The following is a 13,694-nucleotide window of genomic DNA, read 5'->3' as shown; positions in this document are numbered from 1 at the left end:
ATACCCAAAATCTATATAAAGAACTTCTACAACTCAACATCAAATAAAATAAATAATCTGATTAAAGTGGGTAGAGGACCTAAATAGACGTTTTTTCTAAAGAAGACATACAGATGGCCAACAAACACATGAAAAGTTGCTCAACATCAGTCATCATCTGGGAAATGCAAGTCAAAACCATAATGAGATATCACCTCACACCTGCCAGAACAGCCAGAACCAAAAAGACAAGAAATAACAAGTGCTGGCAATAATGTGGAGAAAGAGGAACCCTCACTACTGTGCATGGGAATGTAATTGGTACAACAACTGTGGAAAAGTGTATGGAGGTTCCTCAAAGACTTTTTAAAAAATAGAACCCCTGTATGACCCAGCAATTCCACTATTGGGTTTTTACCCAAAGTATATGAAAACACTAATTCAAAAATATACATGTACCCCTATATTTACAATAGCCAAAATGAGAGAGACCCAAGTGTTCATCAATACATGAAGGGATAAAAAAGATGTGGTGTATATATACACGATGGAATATTACTCAGCCATAAAAAAGAATGGGCTCTTGCCATTTGCTAACAACAGAGATGGACCTAGAGGATATTGTATTAAATGAGATAAGTCAGACAGAGAAAGACAAATACCATACGATTTAACTTATATGTGGAATTTAAGAAACAAAAAAAATGAGTAAACAAACAAAAAGGAGAATCAGACCTACAAATACAGAGAACAAACTGATGATTGCCAAAGACAAGGTGGGTTTGAGGCAATGGGCAAAATGGGTGAAGGGGACTGGGAGATACAGTCTTCCAATTATGGAATGAATAAGTCACAGGGGGAAAAAAAGCACAGCATAAGGAATATAGTTGATGATACTGTAATAGTGTTTTATAATGACAGATATAACATATAAAGATATCGAATCACTATGTTGCACACCTGAAACTAACATTAACACTGTATGTCAACTACACTAAAAAACAAAACAAACAAAACAAAAACAAAAAACAAAGCCAACAAACTTTTTTAGCAAGGTTCAAAGACTGTTAATGTCAGGCTCTTTATTATATTGTATGAATTTATTTGATAAGCACATTTAGTTTTCATAGATGTCTGTGTTGTATCTGTTCATTATTATTTATATATTTTTGACTAATTTAGACATACTATTTAAAATTCCATTTCTATACAAATAAGACTTCCTCCTATCCCACCCTATGCTGCACTAAAAAAACCACATCTTCTTACTTGAGATCTTTTACAAGCCCACTGTATTTGAGTGGCAATAGGATGAAAAGAAAGTTTGAAGAGGGAAATGTGTACATCAGAGGGTAAGTGTAGCAGATATCTTCAGAGGTTGTTATTGTCTCTGCAAACTTTCTATTTCTAGTCCAATTTTTGACATCACAGTATGTACCCTGAATGGAAGGTTTAATAATATACATGAAATCAACAACATATGAGAGTATCCTGATGTCTCCTAGTTTAAAGAAAAAGGAAGAACCTTTCTGCTCTCCCCACTCCCCATGATTTTGCTGCAGGTTTAGAAGAAATACATTATTGGAATAGCACTGAGCCCACATCCATGCTACTAGGGAAATGAAACCTATGGTAGCAAGAGAATTACAGATGTCTGGAGAAAGAAAGCACAGTGAAATAGGTGATGTTTGGATAACTATTTATCTGTAGGGAAATCTGAGTGCTTCTACACTCTCTAGACAGCAGAATCAATTTCAAGTAGGTTGTATATCTAACCATTTTTATTTAAGTGTACATAAAAGTAAATGAAGCAATTAAGCCACAAACAAACAAACAAAACTTACAACCTTCACGTTAAATACTCAGGAGAGATGGTAAGTGGGTATTTTTATGATTCTGAAGGAAAGAATTTGTTCAGCAGGACAACAAAAGTACAAACAGTAACCCCATGACAATGATAATAATGGTGCAGTGATAAGCGTGACTATTTTACAATGGTGTAAAAAAAAAAAAAAGGCACAACTAGTAAAGTGAATAACTTCAGAAGAGGAAAATTTGTCCACGTTCACGACAGAGGTACGGTACTCTATATGTAAAACATAACTCCTATAAATTAATAAAGAAAAAAATAGGGAGATGCAGAAAGGATATGAATAGGTAATTTAACACATGCCCAATATTCAAATGGAATGGTATTCAATCTCCCTAAAAATCAGAGAAGAACATATTTAAATAATTGGTACATTTAACCTGTTGGAATAGAAAAAAAATTGAAGTCTGATAATATTAATTGTAGGTAAAGATTCTAAACATTATTCCTCATACTGCCGATAGGACTGTGAGCTTGTGCATCACATTTAGCAATAAATCTGCCAAATCCTGTAAGCTTGTATTGCACTGGAGAAGTAACTCCATTTCTCATTTCATACTTTAAACCAGAGGAATTTATATATGCAAAATATATGTGTGTGTATGTATATATATATTCAAGGAGATATACTGATAAGACTCTTCATTGCAATATTATAAATAACTAAATTGTTCATCAAATATGGAACAGATAAACACACTGTAATATTATTCAAATAACTATCTCAAAAACATAATGTTGAGTTCAAAAAGTAAATCACAAAAGGACACACAGCATTTGCCACCCTTTATATAAATTGTTACATATGATAGATGATATTCTACAAGGAAATAGTGACACTGATTTCACGAGATCAGTTGTCTCTGGACATGAGAAGGGGAAGCGAAATGGCAACAGGGAAGGGCATACCAGAGGTCTCGTTTCAATCTGTGGTGTTTTCTTCTAAAAGCAAAGATAAAAAACATCAGCAGATACCTCATCTCAGGCATTTGAAAGTCATTGTGAAGATAGGAAAAGCCACCAAGGCCACTGATGGTCAAGTTACTGGGAAAAGACAAGAAAAGGCGGAGGGTGATTGATATGCAATGCATGGTGAATTGGCAGCATAATAAGAAAATCTCACCTCCTCTAGCTGGAGAGCAGGAAAAGTGGATCAAGCACTGGACATAATGAGAAAAGGGCCAGGACATCACATGGCCAGAACAGCTCTACCCATCACTACCCACCTGAGTCTATTTAAATTTAAATGAATTAAAATAAAATCAAGGGGCACCTGGGTGGCTCAGTGGATTAAGCCTCTGACTTCGGCTCAGGTCATGGTCTCAGGGTTCTGGGATCCAGCCCAGCATCAGGCTCTCTGCTCAGCGAGGAGCCTGTTTCTCTCTCTCTGCCTATTACTCTCTCTCTGCCTGCTTCTCTGTCTACTTGTGATCTCTCTGTCTGTCAAATAAATAAATAAAATCTTTTAAAAAATAAATAAAATAAAATAAATTAAATATCCAGTTGTTTGGGTACATTAGCCACATCTAAGTGTTTGGTACTATACAGACAGTGTAGACTTAAAGCACATTCCCATGATTGCAAAGTTCCAGTGCTTCCCACAGGGGGAGTGGTTTTACAGAGAATTTAGTAAAAATCCCACGGGGCTTGATGGTGTGGCTGCTCTCTGATCAACTTCAGGTTCCTCAGGTGATGGAAGGTGAAACCCAACTGGCTGAGTATTGACACTAATCAGCAGAAGGAGGTAGGGTTGAGGAGGTGGGGGGGACAGGAAAGAGTTGGTTCGGCAACTCCCCAGGGACTTTCCCCGTAGTCCCTGGGCCAGCAGTGTTGAGAGGCAAGAGCAGAAGAATCTCTAGTAGGTTGTAGAAGACAAAGAGCAGCCACTGTGTTCTCAAGAGCAGCTGTTGCAGGGAGTGCTACAGCCCATCCTTCTGGTTTCCCTTTGGTAAACTCCCTAGAGAAGCAAGCCAGCCCTCCACAAGGCCTATCAACTTACTGTATAGAGTAAATAGATTCAAGTGGACCAGCACCAAGTAGATCTGTGTGTGCCACTCAGATTCCCTATCAGGACTGAGGAGTGCATTTTCTTGTCTGCTGGGAGCACCACTTGCTGGCTACTCACAGTCTCTCTACCACTTGCCTTCAGCCACAGAAAGATCCTAAGTCCAGGTTTTACCCCTTGCCATGACAGACTGCATCCAATGATCAGTCAGCATGAGTGTACAAGAACCTGGCCCTGTTGCCTCAACTGAAACAACTCTGAGTGACCATCTGTATTTGCTAGGGCTGCCCTCACAAATTACCACAAACTGGGTGACCTAACAACAGAAACGTGTTCTTCACAGGCCTGAAATCAAGGGGTTGGCAGGGATGTTTCTCTCTGAATCTTCTAGGGAAGAATCTGTCTGTGCTTCTTTGGTTGGCTGGAAACCTTTGGTGTTATTTGGTTTTGGATGCATCAGCTGACCTCTGCCCCGGGGTCCTGGGATCAAGGCCCACATCGGGCTCCCTGCTCAGCAAGGAGCCTACTTCTCCCTCTCCCTTTGATGCTCCCTCTGCTTGTACTCACTTTCTTTCTCTCTGTGTTGAATAAATAAATAAAATCTAAAAAAAAAAAAAAAAAAAAAAGGAATACTCCATCCTCAATGTGGCCAACCATTCACTAAGCTACCTCCTCTTTCGGATTATACAACTATACTTTCCATGTGTCTTGCACCTAGACAGGACCATGGTATTGGTTGCAACAAAAGGAACACAAAAATTAAGTGTCACTTCCAACCTGGAGCTTTAAAGCCTTGTCTACCATCACTCTTTGCCTCTTTGGTGACCACAGAAGCCATGTGTTGAAGGCGGCCTCACAACAGGAAATCGATCTGAATCTCAAAACCATTGGTGGAAGGATAGTTGCCCAGAAGGCCACCCAAGAGCCCCACTGGACTGGATTTCATGTAAGATAAGGAACACACACAGGAAGTCACTGAGATGCTACAGCTCATTCACTCAGATCTCAGCCTCCCTTAGTAAATATCTGAAGGATGAAAGACAGAGAATGTGTCTTGGGACACATATGGATCCACAGGCTTCATAAAGGGCAGATGGGGAGAGCTTCTTCATTTGCGTTATTGAAAAATGAAGCAAGTTCATCAAAGAAGGAGAGAAAGACCAGTTGGTATTGGATGGTTGAGGAGGGGCACAAGCATAAATTTGTCATTGTGGTGAATGAGAAGGTGAATGTGCTGGAGAAGTTGAGAAGACCCACCAGGTAATGACAAAACCCTGCTTGAGGTTCACAAATTTCAAGTGTTGTTTGTAAGACATCATCCTAAGTCATGGCACATTAAAACAAATGAAAAAATGAACTCAGGTGTGTCTTAGAATTAAGATAAAGAATCCAGACTCCATCTAATTACACTGATGAGAAAAAGCTATTATAAAATATTTTAAGATTAAAGACAATAAGGTCAGGTGAACCTAATAATAGGTCAAGAGAAGACAGAGCCTGGAACAATGGCCTTTGTCTCTGTAAATAACATTATGGGGCTACAAGGGAATCAAAGGGAGAGGAACTGGTGCAGCAAGTTTAAAATACCTACTGAAGACTTTTTTTCTTGAAACAAGGCATCTTATCAGCTCATTTGCTTCCCAGTTTTCGGCATTCCAATACCACTCTACTCTTTCTTGCTATTTAACTTGCCATATGTCTAGCCTCCCAAGATAATCTAATAGCTTTTTGGTTGACAGGGAACCTTCTATGAGTTCCATAGCACCTACAATTCTATCATGAAGAAGTGCTTGAAAGCACTGTCCTGATGGAACCTTTCCTGGGGAATAGAAATGCCAGCTTATAAAATGCTCACCATGTGCCCTAAGCAGGTCACACATATCATCATATGTAATCCACACTGTAAACCTGCGAAGTAGGCATTAGTTTTAATGTCTTCCTAATCCATAGGAGGAAAGGAAGTCTCCTTGAGGTCAAGGGACTTGCCCAAAGCTGAACTAGTAGAAAATTGTATGGGCTGTGAGATTCAACCCCATATGCCAGACTCAAGAACCATTGGTTTCTAAAAGCTCTACTACCCACCCCTCTCTGTTGAGGGCATCTGGGCAAAATGCTCAGCACCAAATTCTTCATCCTGTCTGTCCTCTGAGGCTGGAGAAGGGGCTGAGGGAAGTGGGAATGCGCAGGAGAAATTGTGCTTCCACTGGCGTTTCCACAAAATAAATGAAACTTTAACCTTGAAAAAAAATCATTAAAACACACACACACAAAATGCTGATACTATTATTATCTTCCTATCTCATTCTCCCAGCGAGTTCCTCTAAAATCTCAAGGAGAGAAACTTATAAAGTTCCTTTTTAAAATAAAGAAGCTATATTTAATCTATGTGGGCTCACTCGTTAGTCAAAATACACTTCAACCTTTTACTCTGTCACCCTTTCACTGCTTTGAAGCAATTAACTCTGTTATGTCAATTTTAATGTAAAATGACTTGCTCTAGAATGATTTTGTTTCTTGGGAATTAACTCGAAAATAAAGGTGCTGTAAGATCACCTGCATGTCTTCTGTCACGAATCTTTCAATGAATGTGACCATTTCAGTGATTTCTGGTGAGCAAAGTTCACCAAAGTGAAACTTGGCATTGTGACCTGAATCACCAGCTGTGTAAACAATTGATGAGGAAAAACAGTCCCACTCTCAAATTAGTTTCCTCTAGTTCTGATGTTATCTCCTAACAGATGTGCTGCCTTCAAAGAGCCAAGATTTCAATATGGCCTTTCCTGCTCTGTCTTCCACATCTATGATTATCTTTATTCATCGCTATCTGCTGTGTTTTATGAATTGAATAAATCAAGTAAATCTCATTAACCGAGACCACTAGGGTCCTTCTTAGCCTCCACGTGGAATCACCAAAGGGAAAGTAGAAAATGAATAAATGAAGCTATTTAAAGATGTTAATCCTGAGAGCAGCTAATATAGAGAATATATATAGAAATAGATATGTAAAATAATGAAGCAGTGTAAGTAATAGCACTATCCTGAAATATTAGTTGCTTTGAAGGCCATAGTATCTGGTTCCTCTTGCCTCTATAACAAATTGCAATGAATTTTGTGGCTCAGAACAATGCGGATCTATTACCTTACATTCACGAAAGTCAGAAATCCAAAATCAACTTCACTCAGCTAAGATCAAGTTTCATGAGGCTGCATTCCTGCAGGAGACTATGAGGGAGAATCTGTCTCCTTGGCTTTTCTAGCTTCTAGAGGACACCTGCATTCCCAGCCTCGTGGCCTCTTCCTCCACCTTTAAAACCAGCATCTTCTCTTCTTTTCTTTCTGATCCCTGCTTCCATATGTATGTCTTCTCCTTCTGACTCTGCCCTCCCATCTCTCCCTTATAAGGACCTTGGTGGGTCTATCAATACCCCTGGTCATCTGGGGTAATCTCTCCCATCTCAAGATCCATCACTTAACTACATCTACACCAGCCCTTCGCAGGCACCTGTTACTTTGTAAATTACACATCTAGGTTCTGGGGATTAGGATGTGGCTGTCTTGAGAGGCCATTATTCTGCCTACTCAGAAGAGCTGGATTCTGGTCCTCATTAGGCCATTTATAATTGGCCACGCTAGCTGGCTGGGTTTCACAGATGATCTGGAGCATCCTGCTGCCAGGCATCCCAGGTCACATGGGAGAATCGAGGCCCAGACAGGACTCCTGGATTGCCTAAGCCAAAAGTTTAGAAGTGGTGAAAGAGAAAGAAAACCCCCCGAGGTTAGGAGTCTTCTGCCAGAGCAAGGGCTTCTGCTGTTTCACAAGCATATACGGCCTGGCATACCCAATGTGTACCCTGGGGATGGTTGAGAGAAACCAGTGAGACAGTGCAAGTGGAAGTCTCTTACTTCTCTAAAAGTCTAGACTATCAAAGGAATTTTTATTGCTTTCAAATAAAGTGTTGTTAAATATGCATCCGATCTCTTCCCTCCCAATGGGCAAAGTCCTGAGCCTTGAAAGAAGGCAATGCAGAAATGAAAATCCAGTGCTTCAAGTAATGGAAAAGAGAGTTAAATATCATTTTCTGTCCAGTAGTTTCACTGAGGGCCAATCCCCATCCCCCTCTATTCCCAGACAGAACTTGTAAATCCAGCACCAAATCGCTTATTTGTAAAATGCTTAGATATTTCGAGAGCAGAGGAATTACAGGAAATATCAGCCTTCCACTCAGGGTCTGCTGTGCAGCCTGGCCGTTGGTCTGCAGAGATGGAAATTCTAAATTGAGCTTCAAACACAGTTAGAAATTAAACCACTCTCAAAATTAAACCACTCCGACAATTCAGAGTTGTATTTAATCTCTGGTTGTCTCAGCACTAATTTTGACCCTTTGCCACATGGGAGCATGGCAAATGAAATAAAATGATTAACATTTAAATGTCATGGATTAAATTCAGCAACACGACAATGAAGAGAGAGGACCTACCTTTTGGGTCCACGGCAGCTTCAAACCCTGGAATTACTTCTGAAGAGGAAGCCCTTAAGTACAGAGTTAATATGTTGAATCTGGGGAAAGGCAAATGGACTTCATTCAACAGTTTCATCTCCAAAAGGATTAAATTACTTAAGGGAAAAAGGGATTCTCATAGAAGTTCAGTGACTGGGTATACGAGAGGCTGGCCAGATTCCTATCGTCTGAGTTTGGTTTAAAATAAATAAATAAATAAATAAAAAATTCCCGAAGCTTCTATGAGCCATTTGTTAAGAAGAGGGAAAGTCCTTGTTATGGACCTTACTAGAAATCTGAAGCTGGAGACACTTATTCTTTGGGCTGCTTCTTTTAGTTTTAGTCGTTCAATGTAGTGTTTCAAGACTGGAGCTCTGTGCCCAAGCTTCTATCATGAGAAAGGTCCTTGTCATGGCCAGGTCCACCTCCTCCACTTTCTCCTCTTCATCACAGTTGATAATCTCCTAATGTAGCAGCTTTAACAAACTGCTTTAACCAATCAAAAGGATTAAATAGTCACAAAGACCATTGTGGGGTCTGTTTCTCCAGTTAAGGGGTTTCTAAGTCTTAAAAGTTAGAAAGCAGGGCACTAACGGGTCTTGGAGTTCACCTGAGAGAACAAGATACAGGAACCCCAACAGGCAAAAGCAAAGTGAATCAGGTGCATTTCCACAGAATGTCACCTAACAAGACCAGGAAACAGGGAAGAGACATGGAGGCTGATCACACAGTAATACTCCTGCCACCCCTCTCTGCCCATCGGAATCTTGGTATATATACTAACATCCAAATTATGTCATTCCAAGGCTGCGTCAGCTGGAGGGGATTTTCTGACCACACATGGATGGGGTCTGACCACTCAGTTGTAACCTCTGCTTGGCTGCATCTACAACACACACACACACACACACACACACACACGAATCAGTCCTTAACCATGTGTCCTCCATATTTTGCACCTGTCAAGGAAACAACATAAACAATAGAAAATCCTAAAACTTTTCTACTTGGCCTTGACTGTAATGAGAAGGCTGCCTTCAGCAGGGCACACGGGAACCTGCACACTCAGAAATGCACATATCCCCAGTCTGCCTCACTGGCAAACTTGGCATAGTCCCTGGCTTGGTTCTACTGCTAACAGCAGGCTCCAGGTAGACCATACGGTAGAGGCCATGAAAAATACCTAAAACAGAAAAGCTCCCCTTGAAGCCCTGTGGATGCACTGGTTTCCATTCCGGGTACAGTTGCCATTGTGACATGCATTCATATCATGAGATACATTGTCACGTGCTCCAACAGGGTCACAACCTAGCTACAGTCAGAAAACCAGAGCAGTAGAGACACAGCCCAAGGAAGCAGATGAAAGTAAACATGGTTTCACAGCTTTGCTAGACAACATTGATAAATAAAAACCATATTTAATGGACACCACTTGATGAGCTTGGACATAGGCATATGTGGGTGAAACCATCACCACTATCTGGCTGATAAAGACATCCATCACCTCCAAAAGTTTCATCATGTGGTTCTTATATGGTAAGAACACTACCATGAGATCTACTCTCTTAAAAAAAAGTTCTAATTTTTTTTTCAGCTTTAGTGAGATACAACTGACCTGACACACAACACTTTCTAATTTTAGGGTGTGCGACCTGATGATCTGACATATGTATATATTGCACAGTGATTCCCATAAGAAGGTAAGCTAACATGGTCATCACCTCACATAGCTGGATTTCTCAGTGTATCTGTGAGAACTTCTAAGATTTACTCTCTTAGCAATTTTCAAGCATATAATACAGTATTGTTAACTACAGCCACCACACTGTGCATTAAATCCCAGATGTATTCATCTTATAAATGAGAATTTATACCCCTTAACCACCTTCATCCTTCACTTCCTGCCCCTGGCAATCAACCAACAATCTACTCTCTGTTTCTATGAGTTCAGGTTTCTATTTTAGATTCTACATGTAAATGAGATCATTCAATATTTATCTTTTTCTGACTTATTTCACTTATCAAAATGCCCTGAAGTCTATCCATGTTGTCATAAATGGCAGGATACCTTTTTTAATGACTAACCAATATTATATTGTGTGTGAATACGTATACATATGCATATACATATACATACACATACATATACATATACATACACATACATACACATATGCATATACACATGCATATACATACACATATACATCTAATCCATTCATCTGTTGACAGACACTTGGGGGTCATTTCTGTATCTTGGGTATTATAAATAATGCTGCAATAAATATGGCAATGTGGATATCTCTTCAAGAGAGTGATATAAGTTCCTTCAGATATATACTCAGAAGTGGGAAGGCTGGATTGTAACATAGTTCTGCTTTAAAATTTTTGAGGAGTACTGTTTTCCATAGTGGCTGTATCAATTCACATTCCCACAAATAATACAGAAATGTTCCCTTTTCTCCATATCCTCACAGGCATTTGTTATCTCTTGTCTTTTTTTTTTTTTTTTTAATGGGTCAAACACTTTATTACATAGATCTTATAGGGTTTTAAATTGTTCAAATCAAGATAATTTATTTCTCTGCATTTAAATAAAATAAAATACTTTTGGCTGCTTAATAGTGTCCTTTAATAGAACACCTTTTAAGGAAGAACTATATTTCTATTTTTTTCTTTTTTAATTTATTTATTTTTATTTTTTTTATTTGTTAATGGTAATGTATAATATCGGTTCAATTATTGTAACAGAGGTACTATATCCATTAAGATGTTAACAATAAAGGGAAGGTGGGCATGAAGTATATGGGGACACTGTGTTAGCCTTTGACTTTTTTCTGTAGATCTGAAACTGTCCTACAAATATATATTTTTTTAATTTTTTAAATTTATTTCTTATTTATTTTCAGCATAACAATATTCATTGTTTTTGTACCACACCCAGTGCTCCATGCAATCTGTGCCCTCTCACAATGGAGTCTTGTCTATGGATAGCTGTTATTTGGTATTCTAGAGGGAGACTGAAGTTGGGAATACCAATGGCACCATCTTGATGACATCACTCCCCTGAAGTAAATGTTGGGTCCCCTGAAACAGCCTTGTCTGAAGTATTTCATGCCACATCCTTGCACAAAATCCATTCCTTAATTCTCAAATCCTGTTGCAATCGAAGAGAATCTCCTCTTTTGTCACAGGAGTCTATCTCTGTTCTGTCTTTTTGGGCTCTTTGTAGGAAAAAAAGATGGAGATGGGTCTGATTTACAAACAGAGCTCAGGGTTCTTCCCTCATCCATTTTTCTTAGCAAGGCCTGACTAATTCATCTTAGAATTACAGTGAAAATACTGCCTTTTGGGGGAAATCTCTATAGTCTTAAAATCTCTACAAGTCTAAAGGTTTCGGGCAACATTGAGTTGAAAGTAAAAATATCAAGACTCATATAAGTAGCACTTTCGTGGGTGGGGGTGTTGATAGTAGGAGAGGCTATGCATGTGTCAGGGCAGGGGATATACAGGAAGTCTCTGTGCCTTTCCCTTAATTTTGCTGTGAACCTAAAACTGCTCTAAAAAATAATTACTTAAAAAATCAAGAACGCTGGTGATAACTCCCATCCCTCAGGAAGGGTCTACTTTAGTGGTTCTCAACTGGGCACAAATTTGATCCATTACAGAATACTGCACAGTATTTGCAGACATTTTTGGTTGTCACAGTTTGGGTTGAAAAGGTACTGGCATCAAAAAAAAAAAAAAAAGAAGAAGAAGAAGAAGAAGAAGAAAAGGTACTGGCATCTAGTGGGTAGAGGCTAAACCAAGGATGTTGCTAAACCACACACCATGCACAGGGCAGCCTCCCACAACAAGGACTAGCTAAAATGCCAGAACCATTGCTAATTCAGAGGTTGAAAATTCTAGCAAAATTAACCCTTGGGGCACTTCTAATCCCCTAAGAGAAGAGCCTTAAGAAGTAAAGCAGAGAGTGAAGGTCTTTGTTCTTTTACTCTGTATGAGTTACTGAATCAGTTTCCTTTTTCCACCATAGCAAGTTACCACAGTTTAGTGGCTTAAAAGAACACAAGCTTATTTTTTTACAGTTTGGGAGGTCCAAAGTCCAAAATGAGTACCACTGGGCTACATTCAAGGTAGTTATAGAGCTTCATTCCTTCTGGAAGCTTCTGGGGGAAATCCATTTCCTTGCTCTGGAAGCTGCCCATAGTCCTTGACCAGCCCTTTTTCACCTTCAAGGCCAGCAATGACTGGTCAGATTGTTCTCGTGGTGTTCTCTGTGGTTCTGGTTCTTCCCCTCCCTCTTTTGCCCTGGTGGACCCTTGTGATTACACTGGGTCTACTGAGAAAGTACAGTATAATCTTATTTTAAGGTCAGCTGAGTTTCATTTCTATATGCTAAATTAAATTGCTCTTGTCCATGACTTTAATATATCTGTATTCCTATTCTGCAGATTATAGCATTGACACCTTTGGGGGTGGGGGCATTCTGCCACCCACCACAGTTATTAATTTATAAGACCCCTAAGCTCAAGAAGAGCTAATCACAAAATGTTACAGAAGCATCTGGATATTCATGGCACTAAGCTAGGAAATTTATATTTCAACCTTTTCTTAATAGTACCAATACCATGCCTGGTCTCCCATAGAACTGAGTGGAAGATAACAAGGGAAATCGGTCCAGTGTCAAAAAGCACAAGACTATCAGCAGCAGAGCTCCATAATTTCAGTTTCTCAAAATGCCTCTCCACTTGCAGCCTTCTTTCTCACTTCTTTCCGAGCACCCCGTGCTTCTTTAAAGATGAACAGTTTCTTGGCGCAATGTTGCTTCTCATTATGTTTCTTCTGTTTGCATGGCTATATCTGTCATTAGTATTTAAGATATCCTTCACACCCCACCTAATCATCCACCGGGTCCTTTCTGCATTACCCAGTTCTCCCCAAACCAATACCAATCCTTCTTTACATTTCTTAGAACTCTTTGTCGTCCATCATTTTAGAACGTAAATGTCTAGAGGGAAATGACAGGGCCGTGAATAGTTTTTATGAATAAATATTTGTTAGAGTAAGCTGAACGGAATTTTAAAATGTGTGTGTATTTCACATATGTAATTTTATCACTACAACCCTTTAAAAGTGCACAGTTCAGCGACATTAATTACATCCTCAACGCTGTGTTCCTATCACCATTATTTCCAAAACTGCATCATCCCCAACATCTGTAAACTCTGTACTTGTTAAGTAATGACTTCTCTTTCTTTCCTTGCAGCCCCTGGTAACCTTATTCTGCTTTCTGCCTCTATGGATTTTCCTATTCTACATACCTTGAGTAAGTGAAATC

This window comes from Mustela lutreola, chromosome 4 (assembly GCF_030435805.1).
Source record: "Mustela lutreola isolate mMusLut2 chromosome 4, mMusLut2.pri, whole genome shotgun sequence".
Classification (NCBI taxonomy): Eukaryota; Metazoa; Chordata; class Mammalia; order Carnivora; family Mustelidae; genus Mustela; species Mustela lutreola.
Note: the sequence above shows the minus strand (reverse complement) of the source record.